General features: G+C 37.3%; 1 protein-coding gene and 1 non-coding gene across 34 annotated transcripts in view; one reads left to right on the forward strand and one right to left on the reverse strand.

Moving 5' to 3' along the window:
* The window catches only part of EYA4 (EYA transcriptional coactivator and phosphatase 4), a 297,153-nt gene that overhangs the window by 74,667 nt on the left and 207,434 nt on the right, over window positions 1-15,052 (forward strand). The window lies entirely within an intron of this gene.
* On the reverse strand, window positions 12,686-12,792 carry LOC131740274 (U6 spliceosomal RNA). The gene has a single exon (XR_009330871.1). It is a non-coding gene; the product is annotated as a U6 spliceosomal RNA (small nuclear RNA).

A 15,052-nucleotide genomic window follows, 5' to 3' on the forward strand; every position in this document is an offset into this window, starting at 1 on the left:
GATGTAATGGAAAAGTCCCATAATTTTTGAGCAAGAGAATAGTATTTAAAAAATGTTGTTCTAGGAAAATTAACCAGATGGTAGGAAGATGAGTGAAGGTATGCAACTTGGCCCGGAGGATGGTTTAGGGGCCCTTGAAGCAGTTTATGTGTGAGCTGAAAAAGGCTTAAACCGGGGGCAGGAAACTTTTTTTGGCAAAAGTCAAGACAGTAAATAATTTTGGCTTTTGCCATGTAGTCTCTGTACAACTCCTCACCTCTGCTGGTGGAGTGTGAGAGCAGCCGTAGGTAACGCATACGTGAACGGGCATGGCTGTGTTCTAATAAAACTTTTTTTTACATAAACAGGTGGCAGGCTGTGGACGATACGTGGCCAACTCCTGGCCTAAATGTGTGACAGTGGAAAGAAAGCTAGGAAAGAATCAATGTAAAGAACATGAAGCTTTACTGAACCAACAGGGTTAATGGGAGGAAGGTGTGTAGTAGATATGGAGAAGGAAAAGGCAAGGATTATCCTGGAGTTTCAAGCTTAGGGAATACCAGTAAGAGTTCAGGACCACGTGTCAGTGACTTCAGTAATCAGAGAGATGTGTTTGAATTTAGAACTTTGGAGAACACGTCAAACTAGCAACTTGTAAACCTCTGTGGTGCCGTGGAGGAGATGTCTAGGCCGGTCACGTAGAGCAGGAACAGTATTTTTTAAGGTGCTGTATATAAGGGGAAATTATAGCTGGCAAAAGGGCAGGAGGATGAGAATACACTTACGAGAATGCCATGTTTATGAAGTAGAAAGAGGAAGATGAATCAGGAGAGACTGCGATAGGGAAAAGAAAGGAAGGTCAGGGTAATACTGTCTTCAGAACCAGCGTCCAAGAATAACTTTCAGGAGGAATTGGTCATCACTTGCTGACATTTCAAGAAGCCAAGCAGAATGGGGGCTGAGAAGAAGGCTATTTCATTTGTTTATTAGAAGGCCATTGGAGGCCCCTCAGGACACAGTCCTTTTACAGTTCAACACAGAGGTTGAACACAGAAAAGATGTAGAGGCATCTCAGAGGTTCAACACAGAAAAGATGATGAGGAAGTAAGAGGAAGTTGGTGTGTTGAAAGAAGAGAGGCAGATGAGTGATTGAACGGAGCACCTTTTTCAAACAAGGGGAAGCTTGTGTGTGGTTGGCGACAGGGGGGAAAAGGACTCCGTGGAGAATTGACTCAAGTTGTCACAGAGGGAGGAGGGGTCAGCGGAGGTCAGAATGGAGAAGATAACGGTGAGATGAAGGAGGGATCCACCCTCTGACTGAAAATGTTAGAGAATGCCCGCATCTTTGGATATTCTAAGGTGATCTCCCTGGATGACATTCTTTTTTATTTAGTTCCATAGGAGGGAAGTACAAGATCAGGAAGTGAATGGAAGCATGGTTAGGATTAAATGCTTAGGTAGTGTAATTAGTATTAAATGCTTAAGAAGATCAGCAATAGGCATTATTTTTAAAAATGGAAAGAGATCTCCTAGAACTCAATATTGTGAGACGTTTTCAGTTTTCTTTTAGCAAAGTAGGTCACACTGATTAGGACTTAAGGCTGTGTGTTAGCATGGGAAGTTTATTTATTTATTTATTTATTTATTGCATCAAAACCATTAGGAAGAGACAAGAGAAAAATAAACACTTTTGTGGTCAATGAAAATGCCTCTCATCTTTGGAAGAAACTGCTTTCTCTGTTTTCTTTGGATATCGGTACATCTAACAAAAAGAAGAGCCTATTTATTTAGATGGGATTGTGGCAAATTAGACAACAGAGTTGGACTGAGAAAGTACTTGCCTCAAAGTACGAGGAATACTATTATTTCATATCTTCTTGGACGGAGGACTGATTTCTCTGCTCAGACTTCTTTAGGATGCAAATACCCTTGTTAGTGTTCACATGGGAAGAAGTTCATGTTAAATCTCTTGGCAGGAGCCAGCATGGCAGGGTGGAGAAAGGTCTGCCCAAAAATTAAAAGGGAGTTCGAAAAGAAGGGACAGACATTGCCTACTTCGTTTAACTTTTACTGTTTTCCCCAAACTGCTGTGGACGACGCCTGTGGACAGCGGATTATACCTAGATTGTGAGTCCCAGATGCTCACAGCTAACATTTATGCAGTCCTCACTTGGGCTTTCTGAATGCTTTGTGTATATCAGCTCGTTTAATTCTCACGACAGCTTGATGAAGTGGGCACTATTATTATCCCCCAGTTTATAGATGAGGGGGCCACCCAGCTAGTGGGTGAGGGAGCAGGATTTTAACCGAGGCAGTCTGGCTCCAATATTAACTGCTAGGCGAGTCCCCTGGGAAAATGAGCTCTTGATTTTTCAGTCCTCCACTCTGACTTGTGTCTTCAACCACAGCGTCAGCAACAACGACACTGAGATGTTTTGAGTGTTCATACTGAAGGAGAAAAAACTTGGATCTGTGTCCATTTCTTTTATATTAACACTTTCTGTAATTCACAGGTCACACCAGAGATGATGTGAAAGGGGCAGAGGCAGGACTATAAAATAGATGGTTCTTTATTTTTCAGTCTACTGATTAAAAAACGGGCCTAGGTGGAACAGCGTAGGTGCTGTTTTTTCTATACCAGGGTCTTTAGGAAGACTCAAAAGCACACTCATGTTTCCTTTATATTAAATGTCTCACCTAATTTATCTCCTTTTCATATGGCCATGCTTGATACTGAGGGCTAGTGGGCTTGTTTTAGAGGTGGTAGGGAACTTTAGAGATTGCTGTTTCCAAACCCTTTATTTTATAGATGCAAAAATAGAGGCTGGGAGGGCTTAAGCACCTTATCGGGCTAAGGCCATTGCAACAGCACTGTGGTTTTTTTTCTTTGTTTGTTTGTTTGTGTTTTTTTTTGCTTTGTTCTTAATGTTTAAACCCTTAAAATTTTTATTTTATTTTATTTATTTATTTTTTATACATCAGGTTCTTATTAGTCATCAATTTTATACACATCAGTGTATACATGTCAATCCCAATCACCCAATTCATCACCCCCCCCACCCCCATCTCCACTTTCCCCCCTTGGTGTCCATACATTTGTTCTCTACATCTGTGTCTCTACTTCTGCCTTGCAAACCGGTTCACCTGTACCATTTTTCTAGATTCCACATATATGCATTAATATACGATATTTGTTTTTCTCTTTCTGACTTACTTCACTCTGTATGACAGTCTCTAGACCCATCCACATCTCTACAAATGACCCAATTCTGTTCCTTTATATGGCTGAGTAATATTATATTGTATATATGTACCATATCTTCTTTATCCATTCATCTGTCAATGGGCATTTAGGTTGCTTTCATGGCCTGGCCATTGTAAATAGTGTTGCAATGAACATTGGGGTGCATGTGTCTTTTTAGATTATGGTTTTCTCTGGGTATATGCCCAGTAATGGGATTGCTGGGTCATATGGTAATTCTATTCTTAGTTTTTTAAGGAACCTCCATAGTGTTCTCTGTAGTGGCTGTATCAATTCAGCACTGTGTTTTGCAACAATATTTTTTTATTCGTTTCAACCTCAGCACTAAAATTTGAATACTTTTGTATACAGATTTTTAACAGCTAGAAATTAAAATTAACACCCTGAAAACTGCCTTGAATTACTGATTTATTTAGAGGTTGATGAAATAATTGCATTTGAGCTTATACTGAAGTTGTTGGTAGCTCAGGGTCATTTAAGAACTCTCCAGCAAAGGTGTGAAACACTTTATTTTACATGTTTGTTTTTCTCCTAGTTATTATTTACTGCTCAATCAGCATTAACAGAAGAAAAATAATTTGGCTGCTAAGTTACTCTAGGATAGGATTTCAAAGGATCTTATTAAAGAGAGATGTAATTTCATCCTCTGGGCCTTTTATATAACAGAGTGCATAATTGGGTTACTTCATTTTGACCCGGAATTAAACAATAGATTAAAGTCTTGCACAGGAAGTTAAAATATTTATTCAACAAAGATTTAAAAGTATATTATGGTTGTTTTTAGGATGTCTTTATACCTTACAGCTTTATACCTTTGTTTTAGCTAACTTTTGTCTGAGTAGCCCTTGCCTCAAAGTTTTCTGTTTATTTTACAAATCTTATAACGTGCAGGTATTTGCGAACTACTCTGTATAATCAGTGATTTTTAAATGCATAACTTTGATAAATGATATATATTGTATACTTTTGTATACTGTTTAACTACATATGGCCACAGTTTAGTTATGGTGCTCGGATATGAAAAGTATAGAGTAGATGTCACAGATCATAACAGTGCTTCAAATATTAATATTAAGGGAAGTAAGTCTGGAAGTCCGTAAGTTTAAAGTAAAAAGCCTTTGTGACTTCAGTTCTGAGAGCACTCTCATAAAATGAAAGGGACAATGTCAGGGCACTGCTAACTGGAGCTGCCTAGCAGTGCAGGTATCCTTCAATGAGACTCTTGTAAAGGTGGTTACCTCTGCTCGCTCACCCTGGACTGAAGGCTCCCCCTTTCTTCAATCCTCTGTGATTTGCATAATAATGTCCATAATGATTCCTGTTTGTTTCCATCCTCACTGTGAGATTGTGGACTTCTTATTTTTTTTTTCCATGAAGCAAGGTTTTTATAGGCTGGGATCCCAGCTAGACTGATGCTTTTTTCCCTCCTTTTGTTTGTTTAACACCTTGGATTTTGAAAGTCATTCAAAATGAAAGGACTTGCATATTATCTTAGGAAAATAATTTGTGATTGAAACTCTGAAAAATCCTAAGAGGTGTTTAAAGGTTTGTTCAGTAACTTGTTATCAATGGTTGGATAAGATGTCTTTCTGGAGTGCTTGTCTGCTAAACATCTATATGGTATTTTCTGTAATGGTATCTGCTTACTTTTTGGATGATTCCGACACATTCCATTGTGCGTAAGTTATTCTGCAGAAGTAAATCAGGAATCATTCGTGATAATTTCAGGTTACGCATAATTATTTTAGAATGTTAAGTGAATCTGCTAAACTTCAAGGGAGTAAATTTTACACCAAGCGTTTCTGGTTTAATAGGTTTACTATTTTAATGCTAGACTAATTTTTTCCCCTTAGTTTATTTTATTGTTTCTTGCACTGTCATTGGAATTGTATGTACACATGTCCATTCTTGAGCCCTTAATGTTAAGCTTGAGATGTAAGGGAATTAACTGAAGGTCTTCAGGATATTGGTGTTTGTTACATGAAGATGGATTGAATGTTGATGTTGGGCTCTTAAGCCGGAAGCTGCTTTGCTGTTAGATTCTATTAGATTGAGTGTATCAACATTTATACAAGGAATTGGGAGGAAAAATGTGCTCCCAGTGTCTGATTTTCTCTGTCTTTGGTACAAGTAACAAATTTAGGAATTGATAGAAAAGGAAAATATTTGTGCTGTTAAAGCTTTTTTCAGACTTTATAATGTTATTAAATAATATCCTTTGACATCTGGATGTTTATGAAAAAGCTCCTAGAAATTTAAGGATGCCTACTTAATTAGCTTTTTCCTTTTTCTAAATGTTGCCCCTTTGGCATAATCTTTGCATTTTAAAGCTTGACGAGACAGCAGAGACCAAACAGTCCAACTCTATCATTTCATAGATACAATGAAACTATGGACCAGGGAGATTAAAGAGGTTATCACCCACAGCCAGTGGATGATAGTGGGTTCATACCTGGATTTTTGAGTCCCAGGCAGTGTTCTTTACAATCCAAGCATGCTTGGTTTTTTTCATGTCCCAGAGCTTTCACTTAGGACATTTGTTGAAGTTTTGAGTCTAGAGAACTTCCACTGGTGTATTTTGAAGTCACACAGGGTAAAGCTTTACTGATATTTCAGACTGATTTGAAGCCACATGCATCCCTACCATATTCAGTTCCCAGTGTTCTGCATAACTGGGTTGAACACATTGAAAACCCTTGGCCAGGATTTCTTATCCTCAATAGAATAAATCTGAGGCTTCTCGCACTGAACCCAACCGCAGTGCTGTACTGCACAGAGAATGTGAACTAATTTTAATTGTTTCTGAAGAAAATGACCTTGGTAAAAATGAAATGATCATAAGAAATGACTAAAGCGTTACAAAGAAAGTTACTATTTCATATTCTGTATTGTCCATGTCAAGATCGATTTTATTAGTGTGTTTTCCTTTCTGTTTTTATTTCTTTGAGATTCAGAAATCAATGGTAGCAGCAAGTTTTCAAACTCTGTGTTCTAGTATATTTCACAATTACCAATACCCATGTCATACCCCTTCTCTTTCTTTCAACTGGGTGTAGGTTATTTAACCCTTTTTTTTTTTTTTTTTTTGCGGTACGCGGGCCTCTCACTGTTGTGGCCTCTCCCTTTGCGGAGCACAGGCTCCGGACACGCAGGCTCAGCGGCCATGGCTCACGGGCCCAGCCGCTCCGCGGCATGTGGGATCTTCCCGGACCGGGACACGAACCCGTGTCTCCTGCATCGGCAGGCGGACTCTCAACCACTGCGCCACCAGAGAAGCCCTAACCCTTATTTTAAAGCATATTGTATTATAAACTACCAGAAGTGCTCTTTTGAAACCATTTATCTATGGGTAAATAGTTAAACATTTATATTCATGCTTTTTTTCTGGAATATAAAGGATAGGAAGTTAAGTATATCGGTAATAGTAAAAGCAGTTCAGGGTTTCTATTTATATTGTAACTCAACGTTGGTAGAAGACTTTTTCAGTTGGCTACTAGTCATTTACCTCTTTTCTTCTTTGTTAACAGAATCCTGATTTTGTTGAGGGCCACCCACTGTTTTAGATGTGGAATTGGTTGAAGGCAGATTTAAAGTAATCTTAGTCTGCCCTGACAGTGATTGGTCAAGTGCTGGGAGGGTGACCCAAGGGGCTTCTGGGAAAGGTCTTATTTCATCTAAATAGAGTGTTACAGGAGGAAGGACTCCTTTCTTTCATACCTTCATTGATTACTGCTTTGGAGGCTGTTGCTGGAGAATATGATGCCTTAGCCATTCTCTGAGAATGAGGTGATAAGCCTAAGAATGAAAAGCCAAAATGCTAAAGATGGCTAAACAGAAGGACAGAGAGAACTTGCATCCTTGATGAAATTACTGAGCTGTCAAGCCTGGCACATCCTCCTTCCAGACTTCTTGCTTGTGAGATAATTATAGTTTTAAATTGAGATGTTCTCTTAAGACTTGTATGTGTGGTTTCAGACCCTGGTGGAAAGGAAAGAAAAAACAGAAATCATAGTCCCTGATCTTAAAGATCACATAATCCTGTGCTTCTTAAAACTGATTTTTGAAATGACATAAGAATCCTTCAGAAACAAGAGATTGCCTTATTTAATTTGTTTTAATTTTTAAACTTTTATTGAGGTATAATTTATATACAACAAACTGCATGTGTGTTTGTGTGTTTGTGTGTGTGTGTGTATGTGTGTGTGTACTCTGGATACAAATCCTTTATCAGACATATACTTTCAGATATTTTCTCCCAGTCTGTCATGCATTTTCATGGTCTTAGCTTGTTAATTACCAAAAAAAAAAAAAGAAGGAAAACAAACCTTTTGGGAGTTTGACTGACATTTCATTGAATCTACAGATCAGTTGGGGACTGACTGACATCTTAACAATCAGTGTGAGGCCTTTTGCCCATATATTTATGTCTTCTTTAATTGTTCTCAGCAATGTTTTGTAGTTCTCAGTATACAGGTCTTACAGCTTGTCAGATCCATGTCTTAGCCTTTCATATTTTTGATGCTATTGCAAAAGTTTTAAATGTCTATTTCCAATTGTTCATTCCTTGTATATGGAAATAAGTTGATTTTTGTATATTGATCTTTTATTGTGCAGCCTTGCCAAGTAATTATAGTTCTACTGTGTGGGGTTTTCTGTATAGACAATAAAATTGTCTGTGAATAAAGACAGTTTTACCTTACCATTCCTCAGTCTAAATGCTTTTTATTTTTATTGCCTTACTGCAGTGGCTAGAACCTCTAGTACCATGTTGAAGAGCAGTTGAGAGAACAGAATCCTTATTTTTCTTTATATCAAGTTGAGGATGGAGTCTGTAATTGTCCATAGAAAGTCTCAAACGAAACTTCTTGGGAGGCTTATGATTGATTTTGAAAAAAGAATTATTCATGCTTTACATTCTCCTCTGTAATGTATCTTTATGTTGTAAAATAGAAAATACATTTTTAAAATGTAGTTAGATTATCTCACTCAAGCATTGTTCCTCTCTCCCAGCCCCATTGTTAAAAGTGATGCTCCAGGAAGATGAGCTATATTCAGTACTATGATTTTGAGTATGGACAAATGTATAATGACATGTATCCATCATTATAGGATTTTATAGAGTATTTTCACTGACCTAGAAATCCTCTGTGCTCTACCTGTTTATCCATTCCCTCCAACCCCTGGCAACCACTGATCTTTTTACTGTTGCCATAGTTTTCTATTTTCCAGAATGTCATATAATTAGAATCATACAGTATGTAGCCTTTTCAGATTGGATTTTTTCACTTAATAGTATGCATTTAAGGTTCCTTCCTGTCTTTTCATGGCTTGACAGCTCATTTCTTTTTAGTGCTGAATAATAGTTCATTGTCTGGATGTACCACAGTTTATTTACCCATTCACCTACTGAAGGACACCTTGTTTGCTTCCAGGTTTTAGCAATTACGAATAAAGCTGCCATAAAGTACAGGTTTTTGTGTGGACATAAGTTTTCAACTCCTTTGGGTAAATACCAAGGGACATGATTGCTGGAATGTATGGTAAGAACATATTTAGTTTTGTAAGTAACTGCCAAACTGTCTTTTAAAGTGTCTGTACTATTTTACCTTTTCCCCAAAGATGAGTGAGAGAGTTCCTGTTGCTCTGCATCCTAGCCAGCATTTGGTATTGTCAGTGTTACAGATTTTGGCCATTCTAATAGATGTGTGGTGGTATCTCATTGTTGTTTGAATTTCCACTTCTCTGATGACATATGCTTATTTGCCGTTTGTACATCTTCTTTGGTGAGGTATCTGTTAAGGTCTTTGGTCCATTTTAAAAACTGGTTTTCTTACTGCTACATCAAAGTTAATATGTGAGTTGTAATATGCTATACATGAAGAGCTTTTTTGTGATTAATACAGTTTCTTTTACAAGTTATACAAAATTAATGTTTCAAGTGATATCTGAGTTTCAAAGGATTCTTTAAATGATCATTATATAAATAAGTTATTCATCTAATTATGTATACAAGTGGTCCCCTACCATGGTGACAAATGGAATCATTGATTAATGCTAGGACTCTGAACGCACCTAGAAAAAATAGATTTGAAGCTGTATTCAAAGAATTTTACTTAGCCTCACCAGGGCACTGTCTTACTGGTGCAATATTCTAGGACCTTGCACTGAGATCCAGCTTGGTCATTACAGAGAGAGATATAGTAGAAAGGTGTCTCCAAAAATAAAAAATAATGACACATATTACTTATTAAGCACCTACTAATTATAAACCACAGTGATTTATATATGATTAATGTTTCACACATACTAAATATATGTGTATATATGTAATTTTTATCTTTGAAAAAATTATAATTACAATTTAGGTATTTACAGTCCCTTTTTGAAGATGAGACAATGGAATCTTAGTGAGGTTATGATTTTGCCCAAATTCACATAATGAGTGGCAAAGACTGGATCCAAATCTAGGTTGTCTGACCCAGGGGTCCTTGTTTACTCTGCTATATCATATGTATTATTTATTGATGAATTTATAAAACAAAGTTTAATTGAGTATTTACTCTGTGCTAGGTACTGACTGTTATAGGTGCTGAAAATACTGCAGTGGAAAAAAAGACACTGAGTTCTTGCTTTCAAATATTTTACATTCTAGTGAAATAAAAAAGGAAATAAAGTATATACATTTTTCCTGTGGTGGTAAATGCTATGGAAAATGGCAAAGATGTGTAACAGGATAGAAAGTGATAGAGGAAGAGGTGTGTATACTACATTTCTATAGGTTGATGGTTAGAGATGGTCAGAGACAACTCCTTTTGTAAAACTGACATTTGGGCAGAGGTGTAAAGGAAGTGAAAGAATGAGCCATGGGAATATATGCAGGAACAGCCTTCATGTAGAGGGAACAGCACGTGCAGTGCTGTAAAGATGGGAACTTGCTTGGCGTGAACATGGAATAAAAATGAGACCAGTGTGCCTGGAGCAAAGTGAGTGTAGGGGAGAAGGTAGGATCAGAGACCAGAGAGGTGGTTTGGTGCCAAAACTTGGTCAAGACTTTGGCTCTTACTTGGGGGGAGATGGGAAGTCATTGGAAATATTTGAGCATGTGTTTCTGATATGAAGTTGCTTATATTTTAGATGAAGAGTAGACCATAGGACACAGGAAGGGTTTGAGGACCAGTTAGGAGGATATTGCAGTGGTTTAGGCACGAGATGATGGTGGTTTGGGCTCGGGTAGTGACTGTAGAAGTGATGATAAGTGGTAGAATCTATTTCAAAAGTAGAGCCAACAAGATAAGCTAAAGGATTGGATGTGGTTAAGAGGAAAAAAGAGGGTCAGTGATGACGGTAAGTTTTTTGACTTATGATGATTATTACCATGAGAAAATTTTCAGGAAGGAAGATTGGGAAGGAAATCAAGAGTTCAGTATTTGTATGATGTGGAGTAGGTTTTTTCTTTCCCAAATGTCTCATCATTCCAAGCACATTTATTGGCTTTGTCTGTTTTTCATTTATTGTCTATTTTCCATTTATCATCTATCAGATATCCATTTATGTCCATTAAAGTAGACATAATTGTGTTGTTCAAAGCTTCCATATTACAGATTTTTATCACTTAACCTATCAATTTTTTTGTGGGGGGGCATCACTGGATCTATCAATTACTGAGATAGGTGTGTTAAAATCTCTCATTGTAATGGTGGATTTATTGGTTTATCTCACAATTGTATTTTGGCTTTATATATATTTAAGTTATGTTACTGGGTCCATACACCCAGTAATTTAGAATTGTGCATTCTTCCTGATGAATTAACTTTTAACAGTATGTGTTAATGTTTTTATCAAGTGTTCTTTGCTCTAAAATCTATTTTTTTTTATTAATCTAGCTACAATTGTCATTCTTTTGGTTAGTATTTGTGTTCTTGTTTTTGAGCTCATGTTGTTTTGAACTTTATCTGTGGGAATCCTGTGGGACCTGGATTTAAAATATGTTCCTCCACAAAGAATTCATGCTTGCTTCTGCCAGATGCCTGGAAGCCCTATCATCTGGGGTTAATTTAAACTAAATTTTGATTTAAATTTTGTTGGCAACCCATGTAGCATGAATTTTGATTCCCAGATTGAGTGATTGTGGGCTTGTGGTTAGGAATTCTCAGGAAAGTGTTTTCTTATTTTCCCATCTAAGCCAAGGGCAAGACAGACATGTGGCCCCATCATCGTCCTATGCAAGATGGGGCTTTTTCTGCTTCATCTCTGTGGGTGCAGCCATTCAAGGATCCCACCTTGATGTGAATGTCCAGATCTTAGTATCTCACCTGTTTGAACTCCTGGCTTTGCCTCATTGAAACCCAAGTTTGAATCCAATGCAGACTGATTCTAGGGCAAACCCCAGCCTGTGCTTACTAACCCTGCAGAATTTTCCAGTCTTTTAATTTTTGTCCTTTGAGGAATTTTGTTACTTTCTTGCCATGCTTTAAAAGACATTTGATTTTTTTAACATCTTTATTGGAGTATAATTGCTTTACAATGGTTTGTTAGTTTCTGCTTTATAACAAAGTGAATCAGTTATACATATACACATGTTCCCATATCTCTTCCCTCTTGAGTCTCCCTCCCTCCCACCCTCCCTATCCCACCCCTCTAGGTGGTCACAAAGCACTGAGCTGATCTCCCTGTGCTATGAGGCTGCTTCCCACTAGCTATCTATTCTACGTTTGGTAGTGTATATATGTCCATTCCACTCTCTCACTTAGTCACAGCCTACCCCCCCCCCCATATCCACAAGTCCATTCTCTAGTAGGTCTGCGTCTCCACTCCCATCTTACCCCTAGGTTCTTCATGACCTTTTTTTCTTTTTCTTAGATTCCATATATATGTGTTAGCATACTGTATTTGTCTTTCTCTTTCTGACTTACTTCACTCTGCATGACAGATTCTAGGTCCATCCACCTCACTACAAATAACTCAATTTCATTTCTTTTTATGGCTGAATAATATTCCATTGTATATATGTGCCACATCTTCTTTATCCATTCATCTGACGATGGACACTTAGGTTGCTTCCATGTCCTGGCTATTGTAAATAGAGCTGCAATGAACATTGTGGTACATGACTCTTTTTGAATTATGGTTTTCGCAGAGTATATGCCTAGTAGTGGGATTGCTGGGTTGTGTGGTAGTTCTATTTGTAGTTTTTTAAGGAACCTCCATACTGTTCTCCATAGTGGCTGTATCAATTTACATTCCCACCAGCAGTGCAAGAATGTTCCCTTTTCTCCACACCCTCTCCAGCATTTATTGTTTCTAGATTTTTTGATGATGGCCATTCTGACCGGTGTGAGATAGATGATACCTCATTGTAGTCTTGATTTGCTTTTCTCTAATGATTAATGATGTTGAGCATTCTTTCATGTGTTTGTTGGCAATCTGTATACCTTCTTTGGAGAAAAAAATATGGAACGTTTCACGAATTTGTGTGTCATCCTTGCGCAGGGGCCATGCTAATATTCTCTGTATCGTTCCAATTTTAGTATATGTGCTGCCAAAGCGAGCACAAGATATTTGATTTTTATGCAGCATTTTTACATCTGTCTTACCAGGAAGGGTTTCTCTAGTCCACAGTAGTTCTTGCTGGCACAGAAGGTTGTAAACACACAAGTGTCTGAGTCCAAGCCCAGCATTGAGGTGGCTCTTCCCAGCTTTGTGGGGTAAATACCTTCAGGTTGCATGAAGATGCTCTTCTTCAACCTCTCACTCTGTGGTTTTAGCATCCACTAATGATTATTGCCTGAATTAACTATGATGCTGAGGGCTGCAAAATGGCAATCTCCAAGGTCTATTATTTCTTCTATATGTATTATTTGCTATTTTACTTTAAAGAAGAGCTTTCTTCTCTGACCTGTCTACCTTTTTTCTCTTTTTGTGGTCTCAAGGATTATTTTTAATTAAATATATTTTTATCCTTTATAAGTTATTATTTTTGATCCTCAGACTGTCCTGAATTTAAGTGGGAGCCCCTCAAACCAACTTCTGTGTCCTTTTGATATGCCCCACTTAAATCTTCGAGTCCATTTTTAGTCTTTGGAGCAAGAAGATGTCCCAGGATTGCTTTCTGCTATCACTTCTCTGGCTCTCAAATCAGCCAGTTTTCCCAAGGAATCCTCCTTCTTTAAGTGGGGAATGGCAATTATAAACCAAGATGTGCTCATTGCTTCTGGAGTGTCATTGTGTTTAGGCCCTTTCAGTGGAAACAACCAGAAAGTTTTAATTTTTAAAACCAGAAGTTTATACTGATATCCTCAACTATAAGAGTTTATTTGCTCTATAAAAATCAATGTCAGGAACAATAACATACTGAAATGCACTGGCCTTTTGACCTTGGGCAGTTTACTTAACCATACTGTGTCTTCCTTAGTTTCCACATCTATAAGATCAGAATAATAAAAGTATTACCTTAGGAGGTGTTATGAGAAGTAAGTGTGTTGATATATGTTAGAACTGTCCCTGCCTCAGAGTATGCACTTTATAGTCATTTGCTAAAAATATTAGGTTGGACCTTATAGAACTACCACTGTTTGACCATTTTTGACCTACAAAAATGATAATTTCATGTGGTTCAACATAATAAATGTATGAATACCTTCATTCACTGAGTGCCTATTAGGGGCTGGGCATCAGGCTCTGCAGTAGACACTTAAAGGTAAGTACAAGAGTCCCTGCTCTGAAGGAGATGACAGAGAAGTGATGGAGCTATAAATCAGGTTTCTCAGTAGTGCTTTTTATATAGTGGGAGAGTGAAGCAGGACTCTTCTTAGGTAATCATGTGTCAGTTGGGGGCAGGAGACAAAGTCTGGAAATCTAGAGAACAAGAAGGGTGGGGTTGTAGATTGGAGACCCCAGACTTAAGGTGGGAACTCCTATGGGATGTCCCAGGGAGTGAATTAGAAAAACAAACCACATGGGTACAGTAATGTGTGTGCAATTATGCAAGTAAAAAATTATCATAATCATGAACCTATTTCCATAATATGAGAAAAATGAACATATACATTAGAATCCTACTTACTCCTTTGTTAACTCTTTTTAGAAAATTTTCTTTCCATCTTTCAATGCAAACTGAAGGCCATAGTGATATTTTTATCATTGAAATGGTGCCATTAAATACTTAACATCAAGCTAACAAGTGGTTACCCTTCACAATAGTGATACAAATAGAAGTTAATGTGATGAGTATTAATAGTCTATTCTCTCATTCTCTCATCGTCTCTCATTAAATGTTAATGTAATGAACTCAGCCAAAAAAGAATGAAATATTGCTATTTGCAGCAACATGGATGGACCTAGAGAATATTATACTTAGTGAAGTACGTCAAACAAAGACAAATGTTATATGATATCACTTATACGTAGTGTCATAAAAAAATACAAACAAGAATACAAATGAATCTGTATACAAAACAGAAACAGACTCACAGACATAGAAAACAAACTTACAGTTACCAAAGGGGAAAGGGGGGTGTAGATTAGGAGTATGAGATTAACAGATACAAACTACTATACATAAAATAGATAAGCAACAAGGACTTACTTTATAGCACAGAGAATTATATTCAATAACTTGTAATAACCTATAATGGAGAATAATCTGAAAAAATATAACTGAATCACTTTGCTGTACACCTAAAACTGACACATTATTAGGTCAATTCAGTATTGAATACTCTACTATACTTCAATTAAAAAACGTTAATGTAATCAGAATTACACAGAATTTAGCACAAATATGTGACTGAAAATAGCTGATCCTTCTTCAGG

This window comes from Kogia breviceps, chromosome 13, assembly GCF_026419965.1.
Source record: "Kogia breviceps isolate mKogBre1 chromosome 13, mKogBre1 haplotype 1, whole genome shotgun sequence".
NCBI lineage: Eukaryota > Metazoa > Chordata > Mammalia > Artiodactyla > Physeteridae > Kogia > Kogia breviceps.